The following is a 23,550-nucleotide window of genomic DNA, read 5'->3' as shown; positions in this document are numbered from 1 at the left end:
TAGGTATTACACAAGGAAGACAATCAAATAATATTAAACTCTATGCTATGCACATGATGTTCTGTTGATCTACTGTTACATGCTCAAGGAACAGATTTGTGATGTCACCTTCATGGCAAGTCATCCAATAGATGTTTACTGGTTACAGGTACATATATGTCAGTATATCATTGACTATCACTGACCTCAGAAGTTTCATCATGTTCACATTGCTTCTTGTTCTTTTCTGCAGAGGACTCCATATGACTCCCTGGGTGGATAGTGTTCCTTTGCATATTCTCACTCGCAACTAATAATCATAGGAAAGAGCACCATCATGTAAGACCATGCAACACATAATACTGAACTTGCTTTTTGCAGATAATTTGCACTAGCGAGCGGCTCTCTCTGTGGCCTCTCTGCTAGGTGACTGATGCCGTAGTTGTGGGTTCGGACCCGATTGAAAACTAGCCGTATACAAAGGATATTCAAGATGAAATCTTAATTTCTTATTGCCATCTTTCCGACAGTAATCATAAATATGTGAGAGAGATAAATCATGCTGTCACAAATTAATTTCCAATTATATGACTGCCACAGATTCTGTATATCCCTGTATTTTATGGAAGTATTTAGCTGTCAATTGATATGTCAATCAATCAATCAATCTATCAATCAACCAATCAATCAATCAAAGCAATTTATAAGTGCTAGAATCAATTACACTGTTATTTTTGAAGGCACTGAAGTTAAAATACGTGAATTCTGTTACCATTGGAAGCAGATGGCACCTAGTCCTCACAAAGTAGAGCACAGGGCAGCACTTATTTTTTTTATCAAAGTTAACAGGCAGGCCACTACCTTTAATTGCTTGGTATTTTCAGTTTTTGTGGGTGTGTGTGGCAATGCCATTTTCTTGCTCTCCATAGTGAATTCCAACATACCCAGTTTTTTACAAGTCAACATATGTTGTGTCAATATATTAGTTTCGTTGTTCTCATTTACAAATGCCATCAAATCTGGAATGATAATTTTTCAGACCTGATCTGTGTCAAGAAGATTAAAGCCCCAGTAACTCTTGAAAAACTTTCAAGGTGTATTGTCTCAGTTTTGTGTGTATTATAACAGTGGCCTCGTTGTATTCTGCAAACAATTGCTTGATGTAATTTATCAACACACCCATTCTGTAGTAATCACCATTGTTATTGTTGAAGTCATTGTCAATGACATAGTCCCCATTCAGAATTGTGACATCAGTCTTCATAGAGCATTCAAATGAAGTCTGTATAATATACGGATAGTTTTCAATCGGATGCGAACCCACAACATACGGCATCAGTCGCCTAGCTGAGAGGCCTGAGACAGAACCAGTCGGCTAAATCTCCACTCCCAAAAAAGAGTGGTTCAATAGCCGGCTAAGTTGTTACATTTTTCTGACTGAGACCTTTCAACACGTTGTAGAGTTCGTGAAGCACTCACGCTCGCATGCTCACTATCATACATCGCACATACACACTTTATCGAAGCCAAGAAACAATTTCATCGCTTTAACTGGGCGAACAATAACCTCGGGGACAATTCTGTCCACCAGCAGTGTTACCGACCCAGGATAGAAAATACGGATAGTTTTCAATCGGATGCGAACCCACAACATACGGCATCAGTCGCCTAGCTGAGAGGCCTGAGACAGAACCAGTCGGCTAAATCTCCACTCCCAAAAAAGAGTGGTTCAATAGCCGGCTAAGTTGTTACATTTTTCTGACTGAGACCTTTCAACACGTTGTAGAGTTCGTGAAGCACTCACGCTCGCATGCTCACTATCATACATCGCACATACACACTTTATCGAAGCTAAGAAACAAATTTCATCGCTTTAACTGGGCGAACAATAACCTCGGGGACAATTCTGTCCACCAGCAGTGTTACCGACCCAGGATAGAAAATACGGATAGTTTTCAATCGGATGCGAACCCACAACATACGGCATCAGTCGCCTAGCTGAGAGGCCTGAGACAGAACCAGTCGGCTAAATCTCCACTCCCAAAAAAGAGTGGTTCAATAGCCGGCTATTGTACTGTGAATCCAGTGATTGTTTTCATGTCGAGGCATCAATAAATAAGTGTGATTGGATTGTATCATAAAAATGTATGACACAGGTTAATATCCTTGTACCAATTTGAAAGAAATCAGTTGAGACGTATTGAGTTATGGCTAAAGGCATAAACAAATCATAACAAATGGCCAGCTGGCAGCTATCAATTGCATCATATGACAACAAAATTGAGAGGTACATGTATTACAAAGGTTTATGTCCTTGTACCATATTTGGAAGAAATCAGTTGAGGCATGTCTGAGTTATGGCTTAACCCTTTTCCTGCCAGACAGTATTAAGACTAAATATACTTCCCCATCAGCCAAGTCAGTAAAAAGCGGTATTGAGCCAAAAACATGAAGTATTTTCACACACTTGGCTTGGTCTGTTATAGCATCTTTAGTAAAAAAATAAAGTTTATAGTATTGATGTTTTCAACAGCTTTCAATTGATGTACAGTATTATGTTAAAATACGCCATATGTTGTGTTTCATTAATTTTAACCATCTTGACCTGATGGTGAAATATGGACTTGGCAGGAAAAGGGTTCTGACATGAAAATCGTAACAAAATGGCTGCCTGGTAACTCTATTGGGTCGTATCACAATAAATATCAACATGAACATGTATAACATAGGTCTATGTCGTTGTACCACTTCAAAAGAAATCAGTTGAGACATGTTTGGGTTACGCTGTGGGTTACGGCTGGAAACATGAAAAATCGTAACAAAATGGCTGCCTGGAGGGCATATTGGATTGTATTTTAACAAAATAGAGATGCATATGTATGACATAGGTCCATGTCCCTGTACCAATTTGAAAGATATCAGTTGAGACACACTGGGTTATGGCTCAAGACATGAAAAATTGTAATGAATGGCCACTGGGCGGCCATATTGGATTGTATCAGAAGAAAAATCTACAAGCATATGTACGACATAGGTTAATGTCCTTGCACCAAATTTGAAAGACATCAGTTGACACATGTCTTGGTTACGGCTCAAGACATGAAAACTTGTAAAAAACTAGCTGCTAGGTGGCCATCTTGGGTCATATTGTGAAACTATTAAATCAACGTACATCTGTATGGAGTCTGGTGCTATACTTGTGCAAAGTTTGAAAGAAATTGACCAAGCCTTGTCTGAGATATCTGCGTGAACAGGGGAAGGCATGCATGTGCGCGGACTTACAGACGGAACTCAATCTATAAGTCCCTGGAGTTCGTTTGTGGGGACTAATTAATGAGGTATATGATAGTGTGCCATTAGGTGCCTTAACCTGCCATACCGGTATATGAACCATTTAGTCCTTTTAGTTATTTAATTATTCACATTTATGTGATATTAAGGGTAATGACCTTTGACCCCAGCATAATTGATGAGGTGTATGACAGTTCATCATAAGGTGCTATAACCTACCAAATATGAACCATCTAGCCGTTTAAATTACCTAGTAATTCATATTTATGTGATATTTACGGTCAATGACCTTCAACCCCAGTTGACATATTGGCGAAATGGTTTGATCCAACGTTTCCGCACTCTCGAAGTTGGGTCCTTCATTTCATGCATAATAAGGGATTTCCTTCAAATGAAGGGCGCCCTCTCTTTAGTTTCGATGACCGTTACACCATGTTTCACGGCTAGAAAAATCGGCAAAAAACACTGCAAAAGGTTAGTATTTATGGAAATTTTCCATATCCTTGCCATTTATATTGCCTCCAGTCGTGACCTATGTAAATTTTTCAACAATCAGGGCAAATCTTTTGTAGAAATCACCAGATACGATTTTTGTAGACATGTTGACTCGCCTTATACAGCACTGCGTCGCTTGCGTTGGCAAGACATTTAATTTAATTTGCAACCAGGTTTGGTCGGATTTGAATCTCATGACTATGATTTTCTGCAAAGTTTTGGTGTTCAAAACGGACAAATATGAATTTAACACGCCTTTGAAATGAGGTCTGTTCGGTGTTGAATACCGTTAAATCCAATAAATATGGTGGCCATGCACACGCAAACAGCTTGAGACGCGTTGGTATCACATATCATTGCGTATTTTCAGTATCCCAGTTGTTGTAATCTTTTATTTTTTGAGCAAATTTGTGATCAAGAATATATAATGATGGTTTTGTTTGTTTAAGTATGATCCAGTTACCGAAATACATGTGTCTTTACATTTTGTTGCAGATATACTGTGGCTGATAACCTACCACAGCCGTTCTGGCAATGGCACATGGCTTACAATATTCACCGGTATTTTGTACCTGTATCTATGTTTACTAACAGTTTGAGTTTATGGTAACGTTTGGCCACAAGAAATTCATACTTTGAAATCATTTGTCATAGTTTTGAAAAATAAGAATTAATGTTTGAAAGAAATCTATTTTGTTGAAAAAAGGAGAGTGTTTGGATCCTTAGCCATATCAAGCAGTGCAAGTAAGGATGCTTTATTGAGAAGTTGCATAAACTACGGTATGCCATATGCCACAGAGCATGGAAGGTTGCCCCTGACAGAAGTAAAACTTGCGGCAGCAAGTCTTCTTAAATGGAGGGCAACTTAATAATATTACAGGCCAATCGCAAAAGTGGCATATTAAATTTTTTGCCAATTTTGTGACTCAAAGACTGCAATATGCAACAGCACAAAGGTTGAACCATGTGAATATTTCTTTGTCCCTGAAAAAACATCTAAACAGTGTACACAGAGCCTGGGAAATCTAAACAGTGTACACAGAGCCTGGGTCAAGATTTCAAAAGCTGTTTCACATTGTCAGAAACTCCATAGTCGAGGGGTTTTAAGTTTGAAACAGGATGCTCAGTGCACAAAAAACACATTCATTGTCAAAGAATGATACTGTTGAAAAGGATTGATGCAGTTATGTCATGGAAAGTAAAAGTAACATTGGCCTGCTCTCTGATATTGAAATACGGTTGTCCAGACTTGGCCAGTATGTGCTAAAAAGATGCCACAAATTTGAAAAGCACCATGTAACTGTTGTGCTAGAAGGCAAAGAATTTATTCTTCCTTTAAAATCATCGCTTTCATGTGATATTCAGAAAGAGGTGGCCCACAGTCTCGGTTTACAGGAGACTACCATAGTTTTAAGTTATTCTCAGAAGACCAGCCATTGTATTGCTGTTTCAAGTCACAACACATTGCACAAGAAAGTGCTTTTGATCAATATCTCTGGACTTGGAGATGTGAGGTCACATAAAGCAAAAACTCATCCAGATAAGAATAAGTGTGGTCCATGTGGTAAATGTGGGATAAAAAAACAAACAGATGGTACCATGTTGTGGGAAAACCAGAGGAATATGTCCGAGCTGGTTAAAATCTAGGGGCATGAATGAACAGTATTGTTTCTGTTCTGCAATGCGTGTCGCCTAGCTTTATAGATAAAGAATTTTCTGGAAGAGATGGAGGGGATGATGAGAAAGCACCAATAATTGATGTCACAGAGGCCAATGGTTCTACTCCGGAATAAAAAGGACGCGATGCATACGCCATTCTACATACTCAGAACGCCCAAATAATCACGTGATGCCGGTACAAACAAACCCACATGTGTACTGAACGCGTATAGAAATACACGTACGTCTGTGCGCGTTTGCGCACATGGCTTTGTTTGTACCGTGGTCGATTCGAATTCCGGGTTTGGCCTATTGTTTAATCTGTACTTTAACTGGCCCAGGTTTACACTCCACTGATGTTGATGACAAAAACCTCTTTCTCACACAGTTTAATCTCTACTCCAGTGATATCGATACTTCCGTTCCTGACATAGTGTGTCTTTGTCCAGAACACTTCAATACATGGATGGAAAAAAACTGAAAATACTGCAGCATGCCAGATTGTAGAAAGCGCATTACATCGAATGTGCGGTTTCCGTCAATGTTGACTTAATCAATGGCTTCTCCCATGATCATGGTGACTACATGAATTTTAGTTTTGATGGAAAAGTCAACTGTGTGGAAAATGTTACATGCAACTTTACCATATTGTTGAAAAAATGAAAAAAACATCAAGTGCAATCTCTCAAGACTTATAATGACCTTTAGCAAGTCATTGAAGACATTGCCTCCAGTATCAAAATACAACTGATATCACTGATATAGCCCTGAACAAAATGTCACTTTTTATTGCGCTAAAATTATTAGAAAAGAGTCTGTCCTTCTTCAAGAGGCTAGAGGCTATGTTTTTCTTATAACCTCGGTGGTCTTTAATGCTCATACAGAGACTAAATAGAATTTAAACCAGCAACCTAAGGCGTCGGTGTTTTTCAATGTATTTGGAAGCTGAATTTGTCGATGTCAATCTCGCTCCCATTGCTTCTTGACAGTCATTTTAGAATGGGAAAATTCACAAACAGAGAGGTTACAATGGTCGCCACGGACAAGTAACTTTTGGCTTATTGACCTGAAAATTAAGTCAGTGTTCATTGAAAATTCAAAGACTGGACCCGTTGACATCTAAGCTTGCTCATGACTTTCATTGCATGCGGTCTTGCCACGATGCCATCCACTGTCACTCAACAAGTTAACATTGAAGAGTACGTCTTAGTAAAAGTCCCATTTTGTGGTGATTTTTCACCACTGCACTTTATTTTTACCTTATTATAAACGCTCATACAAAGCACAAAAACTGCTGTGTGTTTCTTTTTTTTACCGTATCGACATATTGTGAGACACCGTAACTCACAGTCAATGCAATGAACTATGGTGAACGTACGCTCCACCAGCTGAACAGCTTTTTCATATGCAAAATCAGCGTACGGTATTTAACCGGTGGTATTGTTTGAATTGCATTTTATTGGAAGTGATTATATGATTCTTTTCATCAATTCTTCATGCAATTTTACGAAAAAATCTTATGGAAATGTTCACAATGACATAATATGATACCGTGTTCCCTCGCTAGAAAATCGCTCTCGTGAATTCGATTTCTAGGTAATTACTTTTTTCCACTTGTCCCGTAGGGCAATTGGCATCGGAGGTTCAATGCCCGAACGTGACTTTCCCTTGCCCTGGGCAATCGGACAACCCTTAGTGTCTTTCCCTACCCTTGTAACTTACGATTTTTTGAGTGAACCCATCTCAGATTCCTCCGACCTCCCCCCCCGGGCCATAAATAATGACGGCTCCCTAATTACCCTACGCAACTCTTTTGGCATGATTTGTTCAAAGTCTAAGGCCAGATACCATGAATAGGACAGTTTTGAGTACCCCACAAGGAAACTTTGCCGGTTGCTTCACCCCAGATAGTTTTGTCATAACAAGTCTTGAAAATATTGATGTAGGTCAACCCAATGTCAGTCCACTTCACTGTTTTAGTGTTTTGCAATAGCTGCACATCCTGTACTCAGAAAACTAGCCCATCAGGGCAGTTTAAAGCAAGATCCTACAAGTCTAGCTGTGTTGAAATAGCTAGAACTTGTGATAAGAAATTATACTGCTGTCTTGCTTGGCAGCTAGTGATGAGACACGTATTTTGAGAAAATATTGCCAAGCGATGAACAAAACATCTTGTTGACCATTGATTTTTTTTACTTTTTTGAAAGGTCACAAAAGGTCAAACTCAGTACAGTACCTGGTGATTACGCAGAGCTGCTCTGTCTATGCTATGCCCTGAAATGTCCTGTTCAGATATATATACCCATGACAAATGCTATTGTACACATTTGGCTCAAAGTATCAGAATGTTGAACCTTTTCGAATCATTTGACAAGGGGATGGTCTGTATTCATTGCTTTTACACACAGAATGGCTTGATAGTGACTAGGACCTCTGTGACCTTGACAATGAAAATATGCCCTTAAATCCATGGTATCAGGCTAATGCCAGATTGGCTGGACTGCAGGTGATACAAAGTAAATGAATGAGATCTTTTTGTGTGAGATATTGTTTCCCTGAGCACAGAGGTTGTTTTGCTTATATCTCTCTTTACATGGCTTTCCGTAGCAGTAATTGGCAACTGAGAATGGCATCAATCAAGCAGCTAGCCCTTTGTATCATGCTTTTGATTGGTCAACCTAGTATCTTCGTCTCCTACCAAGGCATCTCCATGATTTGCTGCAAGCACCATCTTGCATCCTAGATCACCTGCAGTCTGGGGGATTTACAACAAGCATAACTGGCTTCAGCTGGAGAGAGCTTGCACTTGATGAAGCCCATGAACAACTTATCAATTAAGTGTCAAAACTGCAGTTCATAAGCCCTCTCCTGAATTGCTTGACAACATGGCACAAGTATTTGCCTTTCAGGGCTTCATGCCTTAAAAATCTGCATTCTGAAATAACCCCCGAAAAGAGTGGCAAAAGTGTACAGATACAGATAAATGCAGAAGGGAATGAGGGAGACTGATGAAGGGTTGTGCCGAGTGTATTATAAACAAGCGACCTAGCGGCCGATATAGCTCCGCTGTGTTTATGTAGAGAATAACTATTTTTTACACTGTTGATGAGGAAGGTGGAAATCTTTGATAGCTCAATGCAGAGGCCAGAAAAAAGTGGCTAAAATAAGCTGCAAAAATATACAATTGAAGATTTAATCATACTTTGAATATATCACATCGGATCATCCCTAAGAACATGTCAACCAAAGCTATCTGATGAGTAGTTTTTTGAGAATAAAATTTTCTGACCAAAAATGGCAACAATTGCCCCAAAAAATGAAATTGCAGATTTCATCATAATTTCAAGAGATCAAATTTAGTTCATAACTTTATCTATAGAAACCTGTATACCAAATTTCAAAGCTGTTAGACCAGTACTTTTTGTGAGAAACACATTTTTTGACCAAAAACGGAAAAAATTGCCCCAAAAAATCAAAATTGCAGATTTCATCATTATTTTTTAATAAATATCATTTAGTTCATCTATAGAAACCTGTATACCAAATTTCAAAGCTATCGGATGAGTAGTTTTGGAAATACACGTTTTGACCAAAAATGGCAAAATTGCCCCCAAAATACAAAATTACAGATTTCATCAGAAATTCATTATATATTACTGAACTCATCTGTAGAAACCTGTATGCCAAATTTCAAAGCTATCAGACCAGTAATTTTGAGAAACACATTTTTTGACCAAAAATGGCAAAAATTGCCCCAAAATTACAAAATTGCAGATTTCATCATAATTTCAACAAATATCATTAAGGTGATCTGTAAAAACCTGTATACCAAATTGCAAGCTATCAGATGAGTAGTTTTTGGAAATACACATTTTTTGACCAAAAATGGCAAAAATTGCCCCAAAAATACAAAATTGCAGATTTCATCACAATTTCAATAAATATCATGTAGTTTATCTGTAGGAACCTGTATACCAATTTCAAAGCTATCAAATAAATAGTTTTGGAAATACACATTTTTTGACCAAAAATTGCAAAATTGCCCCAAAAATACAAAATTTCAGATTTCATCAGAAATTCAATATATATTACTCAGTTCATCTATACAAAAGTGTATACCAAATTTCAAAAGTATTAGACCAGTACTTTTTGAGAAATACATTTTTTGACCAAAAATGGCAAAAATTGCCTTAAAAATGCAATTTTGCATATTTCTGCACAATTTGAACAAAAATCTGAAATAGATCATCCCTAGGGACATATGTACCAAATATCAAAGCTATCTGACTGGTAGTTTTGAAGAAGAAGATTTTTAAAGATATTTTTACCAAAATGACAAAAATTGCCTAAAAATACAAATATGCAATTTCACCATAATTTGAACAAATCTGACTGAAGTTACCCTAAGTAAACTGCATATCAAATTTCAAAGCAATCGGACAAGCGGTTTCAGAGAAGAAGATTTTTTTACCAAAAACACCAAAATTGCCCCAGAAATACAAATATGCAAATTTCACCACGATTTGAACAAACTTAAGTGTGGTCACCCCAAGTGAACTGCATATAAAATTTCAAAGCGATTGGACTTGCAGTTTCAGAGGAGAAGGCAATTGTTGACGGACGACGACGACGGACGACGACGATGGACGACGACGGAAAATCAACCTATTTGATAAGCTCTGCGTCGCTGACAGCGGAGCTAAAAAATCTGTGAGAGCTCTGTTTTTGCTGCAACCCCTGAAAAAAATCTTTGGAAAAGTTGTTCAGGAAGACTTGATGACATTTTATGAAGTAGGTCAAAGAGCTCTAGCAGACTACATCTCTACTAGGCTTTTACATAAACCTAGTACAGAAGCTCCTGTGAGGAGGAGAAAATTAAAAACATTTTCAGGGAAGGTTGTAGTAAAAAGGAGAACACGTACAGCTGATGCTGACAAAAAAATAGTTGACGCCTGTTTAAAAAGGCAAATTGCTCACTCAATAAAATCTGGTGTGCCATAGAAGGCTTTGTGCAATTTATTCCCCTCCCACGTGCAATCTGTGATGCAGATGGGTCTATGCACCATCAAAGCTCAAAATCAAACACAACTTAAGTATTACAAAAAAGATATGACACATGCAGCATCATAAGTGAGGCACTGCCTGAGAATTGGACAGCTGAAATGGTAATACTTGAAGGTATGTTTTGATTCAGTGTGCGCCAATAAGACAGTGTTTTTGCTAAGGTTGGGGAAAAGAGGTAAATGATTTGGGAACCCCGGTAGCAATTCTGTGTCCCCTGATCTGATTGCATTGATACCAAGAGGAACCCTGGTAAAATGGCTGGGGAACCCCGGTAACATTTACTGGGGTACCAGCCTTAACAAAAACACTGTAAGATCCCATCATCAAACATTCAAAGACTACTTAATCTATACCATAAGGGACTGGACGTAAATTAGCAGGGAGGAGGGCCAGGGGGATTTGGGGGAGGGTCACAAATTTTTGAGCCTGGGGGAGGGTCACAATTTTTTGAATCCTCTAAGGGGGGACACAAATTTTTGGGCTTGTTGTCGGTGCACTAAAAGAAGAAAAAAAATTGTTTGTGTAGGCAATTATGGTCACATGACATCACTCACACACTGCCTCTTACTTTTTATTAAGTGCTCATTCCCAACTCGCTGTGTATCTCTTCCCCACCATTATCTTAAACAGGATTGTCTCTCTTGTTGCCATTCTTATCGCCATTAAGTTTATAGCAAATCCAATCTATTGTTTCACAGCTGACCCACCATATTAAAAGGATATTATGATTCATGGCATTCTGGCTGCACATTGTACCATGTAGTGGGTTTTGTTAATAAACACTGGACAGTGTTTTTGCTAAGGTTGGGGAACAATGGGAACCCTGGATAAATTTCTGTTGTCCTCTAGTAAGACTGCACAGATATACCAAGGCTAACCCTGGTAAAATGACTGGGGAACCCTGGTAACATTTACCTATAGGTACCGCCCTTAACAAAAACACTGCTGGATATTACCACAATATCTTACATTGTTCTACTGATGTAGTCAATCTTGAACCTCTATTTGACAATATTATTTCTCATTCCACTTTTTGTTGATCAACAAAAGTTCCCTCTCTTGCATAAGTCACTTCCTTAAAGTTTAAGGCCAAGCTCCACCCTGCATCAGTCACTTTTTAGGTACATGATTTTAGTTTTTAGAGATACTATCGTTTGAAATTAAGAGCAAGCTTTGGTGTGATAATTGATAATTTTGATTCTAGAAAATGATTTTAGTAAAATTAAATATTTAGGTACAGTCATCTGATTGGTATGGCTACTTGTGGCATTTTTCAAGTTTATATTGGCTTTACTACGTGGGTACTATCTTTGGAATGGATAGTGTTCATTTGTGTTGTTGATGGCAGGATATATGACATTTGTTGAAATTTAATGTGGGTAATTTATACAGTGAATTAGCCATGTTGATCACTATTCAGATTGAACTTGGTTAAATATGGTGAAATCCCAATGTCATTTCAGAATATGGAGACTTGATTGATCATGAAATAGTGTTTGCCACTTCTGTGTCAAATCAGGATCAGTCTAATCCTCTCTTATCTAGGCTGCTCTCCGTGATATGTTTAAAATGCAAAGAAACGAGGCACAAAAAATTGACAAAAGAAGACTTGATTATCATGAAATAGTGTTTGCCACTTCTGTGTCAAATCAGGATCAGTCTATCCTCTCTTATCTAGGCTGTGCTTTCTGTGATATGTTTAAAATGCAAAGAAACGAGGCAAAAAATTGACAAAGTATTTTCAATGTTAAAACATCATAATTTCACACTATAGCATTCAATCTATTACGATACTTTGAATTGTTTGCTTAAAATATTGCATGAATAGGAATAGCCTTTCTGTTGACCTTTCCCCACAAACAGGGCAACATGAACAAAACTTTCATTGTCTACTCGAACACATAGTACATTTTGTAAAATTGGATTTGATATGAGTGCAATGAGCACATGTACATGTATTTTCAGTTCTCTGACTACACAGGTCTATTGGAAATATAATAAATTCAGTGAATAATGGGGTCATGCACACACATGTAGTTGTATATCTGTACCAGGAATACATTTTAAACATACTTTCCATTATTTCCTCCCCACGTAGAGATTAAACTGCTCAATATATTGTACATTGAACAAATTATATTGCTGTGGAGATCAATATGTCACATCGTGTTTCTGCAGTATTCCCTCAATGGTCAACGTGATACATTCCAAAATTATGAATTTCACTAATATTTTGATAAATGTTAAATTATAATTCATAAGAAAAAATGGCAGGCACAATTGTGCATTAATATAAAAGAAAACATTTGAAGAACATTATTTATTACAATCATTCTTAGTGGAGTATAAGTGTGCTCTACTCCATTATAAGCCAATTTGGGCATTCATTATATGAATTGTTGGACAGCCTATTGAATCACAGCATTCCACATCTGCACTTCAAAGCCAAAGTGAAAGGGCACATATTTACTGCCTACTTTACATGATATATGCCATTGACTTGGTGTAGCAGTCTAAGCCCTAGGAGAATGGTTAGAGTATTCAGCTATTGGCTGCTTTGATTGCCTCCAACAATGGCATACTCATCACACACAGGTGCAACCACAATCGCAACGTAAAGGCCTATGCACCCAGTAGGGAGACTCTTCTGGGTAAGTACATGTAGCCTTCGCGTAGCGACAGTGGTGCACATACGGTACAACTGTATCCTCCTAGCATAGGGCAATATTGCTGTTGTACCTCAATATTTGGACTGGTGTTTAGGTAGGACGTCAACTTGATCAAATCCTAAAAACTAAAAGCTTAAATTTGAAAAAAGGCAAACCTTCAGCTTCGAAACTGCAGCTACGTAAGGCAATATATGATACCACGGTACTACCAAAAGAGTGTGGTAGCTCTAGCTTTGCTTGGCAGGGCTGTGCGTTAATTACCAGCGTTATACTTTACTTTATTGCTCACAACACACTTAAGGAGTGTGGTAAAGCAGAAATTGCAAAACTCACCAAACACTGGATGAAGCTGCTGCTGGGAGAGGAAATAAAGTCCAAATATACGGCCTGTGGTAGGAGGCTGTATAACGCCGAACACACAACTTGATCCTTAATATATTTTTCATAAACCAAGAAGTCAATCATTTAAACATACAGACCTTATTTCCTGAAAATGATAGGCTAAAATGTACAGTGTACGTCCAGAGAACTTCTTGGTACAGCGCGACACTTGTAAACAAACTTGAATGCGTTGAAGTTATTTGTATATATATACAGAATGATGTTCACAGTCACACTTGGAAGTTGTGACAATTTAGTCCAGTTGTAAGTGAAACATATTTATGAAAATCATCATTAAATTAAGTACTTTCAATACTTAGACCCTCAATCAATTTTGACAGTCAGGAAGAACAGACAGAAATAATTGAGTGAAATTAATGACTTGTATGACGAATCTCTGACTTAAAATAATGTAAAAGTTACTGGCATTTTCCAGAATACAATGTACGTACCAAGCTTGCAGGTCAAGTCCAGAGGGTCAAGTATGATATCAAATAGGCCCAGAAGAAAGCTTTTAAATAGCTTTGAAACAAGCAGACTGCCAATCTTGTTAAGCAGTCATGATCTAGTACAAAGACTTTAAATTTTTTCACATAATGCTATGCTTGGTGTCTGCCTCCATGGTGTACAACATACTGGTACATGATTCGGCGTCACTCATCAGAGGACTGCACTTTCATTGAAAATATTTGTGAGTTCACATGGTGGTGTAATCTTACATCCTGTTCAGAAATGGCTAATATTATGATACTTTGGACAAAGCTATTTTTGTCAACATTTTACAGTACTGTCTGTCAATGCACCAATTTTAAAAAATATTCATTGCCACCATTTTAATACTTCAATAGTGTAATGGTCATGCTGCTTGACACTTGAATTACAAGAATCTGTACTAGATATGTTCCAAGTTAAAGGGACAAAGTTGCTCATTTTTGACATTATTTTGCCATTTAAATTTCTTTTGATGGATTATTCTCACTGAAATATGCTCACTCTCTGGTTATTGCAATTCAATTTTCATCTTTAATAAGACACATTAACATGTGAAATTAACTATGTTAAAATTTTTGGTAAATACCTTCCATGCATGCATATGAGTTGAGCTGTGACAACCAGAGATTGCAGTTTAGCCTATTTCAGTGAGCAGCAGAAAAGCATATATACAACAGAAATTAAAAGGACCAAAATTTGGTCAAAAATGAGTGACTTTGTCCCTTTAATGGCCAATATGAAAATGGATAAAATTCCATGTTTGCTGTTTTGTTATTTTTGCCTGTCAGTCACTGTTATTTTTAACAATGGTGTGGACAAGATGTTGGTTTTGTTGTTTACTTTGCAGTTCTGAGTTACATAAATGCATAAGATTTCAGAATTTTTCAGTATTAGCTGCTGTATTTTAGCATGATATGCTCTGTATTGATTCAGTTTGTCAGCCTAGCCTGATGACACTTGAGCAGTGGTGTCATTATTTGTGTCCAGTGAAGTCTTAAACTGTTTTTTTTTTGTGGTTTGTTCCACATTTACAAGTGTGCTGACAACATGGAAAATTGAGAATTTCATCAAACTTGTGCAGTAAATCAAACAATGAATTAATTTAATCATAGAGTGTTTCCTATGGTGTTCCCCAGAACAATCCGCCCCTACCAAAATGGAATAAGAATACCAGTACTCATTTATCTGGTGATTGTTTACTAAGTTTAAACAGTGTAAGAGTTAAACAGTATATTAAACCATTATCATAACAATCAAAATGCATATTGTGTAGGCAGAGAAATCAGGGTTTCCCTTTTATTAAAGTACTTATCTATAGCATAGAATTATCCAGATTTTTGTCTACAAGATTAGTTTTACCCATGCTGGTCAAATGTGACTGACACATCATTGAAAGTATTCTTAGGTAAGGCTGACATCCATATCTAGACTTGTTCTTGTCACAAGCAGAAGCAAATAAAAAATTTGCTGACATCCCTTGCTGGTGTCCATCTATTTTGCCGTGTGTTGTAAATCCCCAACTAAATTTTTGAACGTTGAAGATCCGATCAATTTGTAATATTATATTTTTTGAAACTTTACCAGTCCTAAAGACTTGGAAAGAGCGCGTAGAGATGGTAAAGCAAAAAAAATGTACAGCATATATGAATCAATTGACCTGCAAACAGTACTTCCAAAAGAAAATTGGATGTTTTTTTGTGACGAAAAACTAAGCGGTTATTGGTGAATTTTCTGTGTGAAGAAATTCCAGACTTTCTGAAGCCCTACCTTGGAGTTGACAAGGAGTTTGTCATTGCAGGGGGGTTTTGATGGGCAAAAGAAAGACAAAGCAATAATTGTGAGTGGAAATTACCCTTCTCATGAATACCCTGCATATTTTTCAAATCATGAAGAAACTGATACACGTATATGGCGCCATGTCCCTGTTTAAGTAAAAAAGAACATATACTCGCCAGATACAGATGTTTACCACATCGGATTACCTCTGATGGCATCTGAGCTATCAGACAGAAACATCTTTATACAGCTCAGTGCATGTGCAGATGATCAGTCATATGTACATTTAAATAAATTAATTAAAGCCTTAGCAAATGATCCAGATCTTGCTTAAATTGATCAAGACATAAGAGCAAAATGTCTCCAAACTCTCTATATCACATCTGGTTGTGACTTTTTTGTCATTTTTGTTGGCTGTGGAAAAGCAGCATTTCAGAAAGAATTTTTCCAATATTCAGAATTTGTTTCTGGTGGAATTGCCACCGCGACCTCAGGCACTCTTGCAGACACAGAGAGTGGCATCTGGGAGAAAGGCCTATCTCTCTTTCTTTTAATTGGAACTATTTACTACCAGAAACATCACAGTGAGTTTGAATCACAACATGACAGCCATATGACCAGTTTAAAGCCATGAAATGAGATGAAACATTTGACACTGAATTGGAATTACATATTCAGTGGCTTGAAAAAATCAGAAATACCATCCAAGTTAGAATTCAGAGGGAGGAGGATCTAATTCCAACCCAACAGCTTTAAAATACCATTGGCTCAGAACTTGTTTCATCTCTGATTCATGGTCACAGTCAGAAAGGGCCAGATTGTCTTACGTGGATATGACAACTCTGGCTATGTTGTCAATGGTAACAAGTTATCACCCATATGGGATTCACCAGAAAATTTGTCCCAAGTACAGGAAAGGATGGCATTCTATACCAAAGGGTGTAATGTTAAAAATCTGGGTGCAAAAATAATTTTGCAAATGTACAAAGTCAAATAATGCTTGTGGCCCAGGGTGCATGCAATTGTTTAAATTGTGCCAATACTGGAGATCAGAGTGACAGCTTAATTGATGACATTGTTTTTGACAAAACCAACAAGGGCAAACCACAGAAGCATTGGAAATCAAAGAAATTGATGAGATCAATATCAAATGATCTTGCTGAAGAAAACATGGTTGAAGTAGTAGAATACACAGATGAAGATGACGAAGAAGAAGATGGAGACAGTTCCGATGACTGATGTATATCCTGATCAATTTTCTGTCATTCACAAACTGTTGTCTGTACAATTACTACCATGGATGTACATCCATGTTACTACTAACACCAAGGTGGCTGATCATTAAAACAAATGATACACATGTGTATATACATAAAGTTCAACTGCGTTCTCATTGAATTTAAACAATTTTAATTTAGACTGAAAAATGACTGCTTCTAAGCTTAATAAATTCATATGTCTAATAGGTATGTCATCACGTATTCACGCATGGAGCCGATAGTCCGGTACGGTATACCAACACAGTGTGAAACCCACACAGTACATGCTGTACGGCGTACACTTCCCTCGGCGATGTTGCCGTGCACAAATGGTATAAAAACGGGTTTCATGACATAAATTCACTAATACTTCCTACCAAGGAAGTAAATAGCAAAACAAGTATCATTGTGAAGAATGATAGCCTGGTATCTTCAAATAAACAGTCGCTAGAGCAAAATACTCGTAGACAAGTTACTTCCGCATTTGCCCTACTCAGTGCTGCACGCCAGCATTAAACACTGCGTCGTTTCGTTGGCAAGGTCAGAAAGCATTCAAACTTCCAATCAGAATGCAGATATACACTATGAATATGTATACAAACTATGAACTCTGCACAAGACGATTTACTTGGGGATAAAACCAAATTTACATACCCGAGTATGTAGCCGAGTTCAGCTGAGGCAGCAGCGAGAGACCGTACGCAAAATTCACAAGATAGTTGGATAGTTAGGTGGGGAGCCTCTTTCACAGTTTTACATAAAAATGAGACTCAGTAACGTTTGGTCGCTTTACTTTTGATCAAAACCTACCAAACCCATCAGACAAGGCCCTACTCTTACGCAGAAAACCAAAGCTCTCAAGCGTCGACTTTCTCTTCCGCGTTTGAGACTCGTTCTTCTCTTTCGCATTTGAGAGAAACAAATGTCGACTTTATTCGGCAATGGTCCCTATTCGTGGGCGTAAATTGCTAGACTACATATAGCCACATCGGCACTTCTGAAATGTTATCTCCGGCTTGCAAGACAACAAAAATATCAAAATATTATCATCAAAACCAGAATTTCGGGGCTAGAGAGCGAAACATCGCTGAAAAGTAGCTGGCCAAAATACGGAAGTAGCCGGTCAATTTGGCCGGCATCTGGCTAAAAGTGAACACGCTGCAAACAGAGGGGCTTGTTGCGATGGACAAGTAGCCTTTGGCTCTTTGACCAGAAAAATAAGTGAGTGTTCATTGATAATTCAAAGACTGGATCCGTTGACACCAAAGTTTGCTCGTGACTTTCATTGCATTGCATGCACCTTTCCGCAATACCACTCATTGAGTCTGAACTGAAATTGAAAGAGTACGTTTTAGTAAAAGTCCTGTTTTGTTGTGCTGATTTTCGCTACCGTACTTTCTTTTATAGGGTAATAAACATTCATACAAAGCAAAAATCTTCAGTTGTCTCCTTTCGATCGTACAGAGATATTGTGCGACAGGAAAACTTTAGCTCAAAGGGCAATGATCTTTGTGAACGTACCCTCAACCAGCTAAAATAGCTTTCTATATGCAAATCAGCGTACATTAATTAACAGCATTTTATTGAAAGGGATTCTATAGTACCATTGTTTTTGTAAACTCTTCATGCAATTTTATGAACTAAATGATGACCTCAAAGTAACAGCAAGTGCTAGACGGCACTTTTAACGCTGGTCGGAAATCCAGAATGCCGGACAAGGGAGCCATCATCAAGTCAGGCGCCGACTGGCATTGGCCATGCTAAAAGTAGTTCAGGCAGTGCTAATGTTTTGTTTACACTAAAAGGTAATCTGTTCGCATATGTTGACATAGAGATTAATCCTCTGATAACAAGCTCGGGTTAGTCGGGTACTTCTAAGTTAATGGAGCGTTCCCCTAATGCTTGGATTGTACCTGCGGATGACCAAACCTCATTAACATATTATTTGCATAGTTTAGAAATATGCAAATTTCGGACCCAGATTCGAGAGTGTCTGCATGTGCACCAAAAATTAGTGCACTAGCCTTATTGGTTAGCCTAGAATTAGGTATGTACATAATCTATGAGGTATATGTTAATTTGCAATAGGTGCTGTAACCTATGAAATATTAACCATCTAGCCCTTTAAAGGTATACAACCACCTGTAATCTAAATATCCCCATGTATGGTCAGGGCATTCCTTGGTATTCAAAATGCCCATGTGAGGGCGCTGTTTTAAAAAGTGGCCACCCGCTTAAACTCTGTGGTTGGTTAGATTTTCTCTTTGCATAGTAACTATTGCACAATTGGAACAGGTGACAGTATATCTTTAAGTTACCTAGTAATTCGCATTTTTGTGATATTTAGGGTCATTGACCTTTGACCCCAGTTGACATGTCGGCGAAATGGTTTGATCCCGTGCTTCGCACTGTGTACCAAAAATAAGCACTGTAGCCTTATTGGTTAGCCTAGAATTAGATATATGCATAATAATTAAAGGGACATTATTTGTATCTTTTGACTTTTTTTTCATTTTTTCGATGACTGAAATCAACTGTCAAATCAATGGAAGACCTAAATTGTGACTATGGATGGCTTCAAGGATATGTAAAACCACATTCTTGCTCTTTACGGCAAGGTTCAATGTTGGTAAGGGTGTCAGCACGATTTGAACCAACCGCCATGATTGAACCCCTGCACATAACCAATATTACTACGCATACGTCAACCATCAAAGTACAGCTGGAACATAAAAGGCCTGTGACCTACATACTAACTTCAGCACAATGGATATCGAGGAGCACACGGTGCATAAACAAATGCACGTATCACAAACTACTGTCAAATAGTGAAACTAAGCAGGGCATTTGCTTTTAAGTTTCATTTTAGTATCGATGACACGGACTGTGGAACAAATGAAACCATAGACGCAATTGGTTCAATGGTAAAACTAAACGATCGATGTCAGATTGCTGTGGTAATAGTGAAACAGGTACAATGTAATGCATTTCCTGTGCATCATTTGATCATTAGCAAAACTTCGTCAATTTTTAAGATTTTTAGGACATTTTCTTGTCAATACGTTGGTTCGTTTTACAAACACGACATGATCACTTGTTGAACCTGGAAACATCACACTCGGACTGAACACTGCACGGTGTGTAGCATCGGTGACATTGTGACACCGCGCCGGGCGAGTACTGTCATTGATACTGCTCGCGCGATTGGAGTCACCTCTCGACACACAAGATCTGTTTGAAAGTTGTTATTCTCTGTGCATCGTGTAATTATTTGTATCAGTTGAATCGCATTTCGAACCAAAAGTGAGTACATCACAGTTACAGTTGCCTAGACCCATTCGCTTACGGCCTCTGTGCCTCCGACCCACTCCCAAAAGTGGACTTTACGTAAGAAGCGCAGCTGAGCACATCATGTACCTACATGAGTAAAGCCCTCCGTACGCCTCCACGCCCTATAACGCTGGGAACACACAGACCTGTACGCAGGGCTAATCGTGCACCCAGGCGAGGTGGGTGTGCTTGAAAACAAAACTCAATGCAAGTTTTGGATTAAAATGGGTTTTTTTGGTGGAGAAAACTGCACGCCGCAACCGAGGTGCTGCCAGCGGTTTGGCACAGCCCTGCCACGCAGAGTTAGCTTTCACCCAACAATGTACCGGTACATAATGTAAGTGTCAGTCGCCAAAGTACCGGTACATTGCTCCAATTTCGCAATCACCTCGACAATAACATGACTGTCTACTGAAGTTAAATATCCCGTCATTTTACTCTGTTTTCACATTTCTATGCACAAAGGCTTTGGGCAAGTCTACATATGCATATGGAGGAACAAACGAGATGAAAAAGATCCGCAATTATAGACCTTGTCGTTGTCAGCTGGTACTGGTAGGCATTTGAAATGCCCATTCTAAAATGTGCTCTGTAGCAGTAAAGAATGGTGTATCTAAGAGCAGGATTGCCGTCAAGATCTCCATCAAAAACTGACCGTCAAAATGTAACTGAGCAAACTGGATTAGTAATAGGGAATCCCGAAACTGCAATACTGCACTTTTGACTTTCACTTCGTGTGGTTTATTTTTTTTACACGCGGATGCTTACAGTGGCCCAGATAGCAGTTTGCAGTGTGGTTACTGATCGCAGGTCAACCTGCCAACTCTGAGGTTAACAGTAACCTCCATAAACCTCAGACCCAAGGGTTTTTTTAAAGGTGTACGCAAATGGGATGGAAGTTGTCTGTGGTCGCTACTGCTTGTTTGCAACAATATGAGGTCAAAGATGCAAATAATGTCCCTTTAATAAGGTATGAGATAGTTAACCATTAGGTGCTGTAACCTACCAAATATGAACTATCTGGCCCTTTAAGTTATCTGCTAATTCACATTTGTGTGATATTTAAGGCCAATGACCTTTGACCTCAGTTGACATGGTGGCGAAATGTTTTGACACCATGCTTCGCAATGTGTACCAAAAATTAGCACTCTAGCCTTATTTGCTCTAAAAATTGAGGTAATAAACTGTGTCACTGCATCATTTTTCCAATATGAATACGATGAGAAAAGGAAGTCTACGTTAGAATTGCCTTATACAAGGAGTCTACGGAGAACTGTCTGATAAATAGGAGTCTATGGAGAGTAAATAACTAAAGAGTCCTCTAACACGGCCAAATTTAATTCCATTGTGAAACAAATTAATTGACGTGCATCTGTATGGGGTAGGGTAATATCCTTGTGCAAAGTTTGAAAGAAATTGACCATGGCATGTCTGAGATATCTGTGTGAACGGACGGACGCATGACATTACAAGATCTAAAATGAATTAAAGTCTATAGACTAAAATTCATTTGTCAATAATAATAGTGGCCATTACTCATGTACAGGCTTTCTTAAGAAACTTATGATTGAAGCTTTTGTAAGGTATCAATAGTAGAACAAGAAAATGGAGTTGAGACATGTAAGAAAAATACTGAGAAAATAGCAAAAAGTTGGCATTGCTTGGGCTTGAAGACTAATATGCCTTCAAGTCTGCTTCAGGGAGCAGAACAAGAAACTGGTTTATGCTACGTACAGAAAAAAATATACCGCCAAGGGCATGCAGTGTGATGCTCTCATCAACAAAAAAGGTATTATATGAAAGGTATTAGCTGTTCAAAATCCCGATAATCCTCACTAGAAACCAAGTCAAAAGTGCTACAATGTTAGCAGAGATTAGGTAGCTTTTGAATTTTAAATTGTTACAGTTGAATCTGAACACCAAAATACCCTGAAACTTGGCTGAGCACTTAGCAATATGCAGCAGAGTTCCCTAAACCAAAGTCTGTTTTACTGCTTCAGAGTTTTAGACAACTCAGCAGGTAGCCCTACTGAGTCAACTGATAAGCGGCTGTTGCTATAAACCATTTACCACTTACACAGTCCAAACACAGTTGAGCATTGGATGATGTATTCTCAAAGTAACCACAATTATTGTTTTACTCACAGTATTTACTTCCCCCTTCAAAAATTCTTCCATTTACATTTGTAATATTGCCAGTCAAAAATGGTTTGACCAACATAAATAGATCAGTTTACTCAGAGGGGCTGCCTACTGAGTTGTATCAGACTTCCCACACCCACACACTAGACTTTGTTTTGGCAAATGTCTTGGTATAAAGCTGAATGCTCTGCCAAGTTGCTAAGTAATTACTAACTTGGTGTTCAGATAACAAGGGCAAATGCTGCAAGCCGCGAGTTCAGATAGAACACAATCTTTCAACTTGCTGGTGAAATTTTTTGCATCGAAAGCTGAAGCTTTAGAGTAATTTTAAAGTGTATTTTTAAAAAATAGCGTCATGGACACTGTTCCCACATTTGTTTTGAACATTTTTTCACGAGTGTTATGAATTAGAAATGTAAGATGCGAATAGCAAACAAGATCTTGAATGAAAATTCATGAAAATTATGTACATTTGCCATTATGTTATTGTGTAACTTTATAATTTATATAAATTTCACTACAATTTTGACAAATCCTACTGAGATCACCCCTAGGTCCACATTACCAAGTTTTAAATGAATTGGACTTGCACTTTCAGAGAAAAAGACTTTTTACCAAAATCAAGAAAAAACCATTTCACCATAATTTCAGGCAATCTGACTGATATCACACCTGGGAACCTCTATACCTAGCTTCAAATGAACTGGACTTGTGGTTTAAGGGAAAACAATTTTTTGACCAAAAGTGGCAAAAAATTGCCTCAAAACACAATTATGTAAATGTCACAACAATGTTGACAAATCAGACTGAGATCACCCCTATGAACTGTGATACCACATTTCAAATGAATTGGAATTTGGACTTGCGGTTTCAGAGAAAAAAGGCTTTTTTACCAAAAAACAGGGAAAATTGAGCAAAAATTACAATTATACAAATTTCAAACAACATTTCCTCTTATCTGACTGACATTATCTTTAGATACCTCCATAGCAAGTTTTAAATGAATAAGACTT

The 23,550-nt window shown here is 38.0% G+C and overlaps 1 long non-coding RNA gene across 1 annotated transcript in view; it reads right to left on the bottom strand.

Moving 5' to 3' along the window:
- Positions 1-181: 181 nt before the first annotated feature.
- The window catches only part of LOC139125844 (uncharacterized), a 46,592-nt gene continuing 23,223 nt past the window's right edge, over positions 182-23,550 (bottom strand). Inside the window, exon 5 of the long non-coding RNA XR_011550379.1 lies at positions 182-289. This is a non-coding gene — a long non-coding RNA (uncharacterized lncRNA). The remainder of the gene's footprint in view (positions 290-23,550) is intronic.

The sequence above is a fragment of the Ptychodera flava genome (assembly GCF_041260155.1).
Source record: "Ptychodera flava strain L36383 chromosome 3 unlocalized genomic scaffold, AS_Pfla_20210202 Scaffold_26__1_contigs__length_13983176_pilon, whole genome shotgun sequence".
Taxonomy (NCBI): domain Eukaryota; kingdom Metazoa; phylum Hemichordata; class Enteropneusta; family Ptychoderidae; genus Ptychodera; species Ptychodera flava.
The sequence above is the reverse complement of the archived record's forward strand: the minus strand, read 5'-3'. Positions and strand labels throughout refer to the sequence as shown.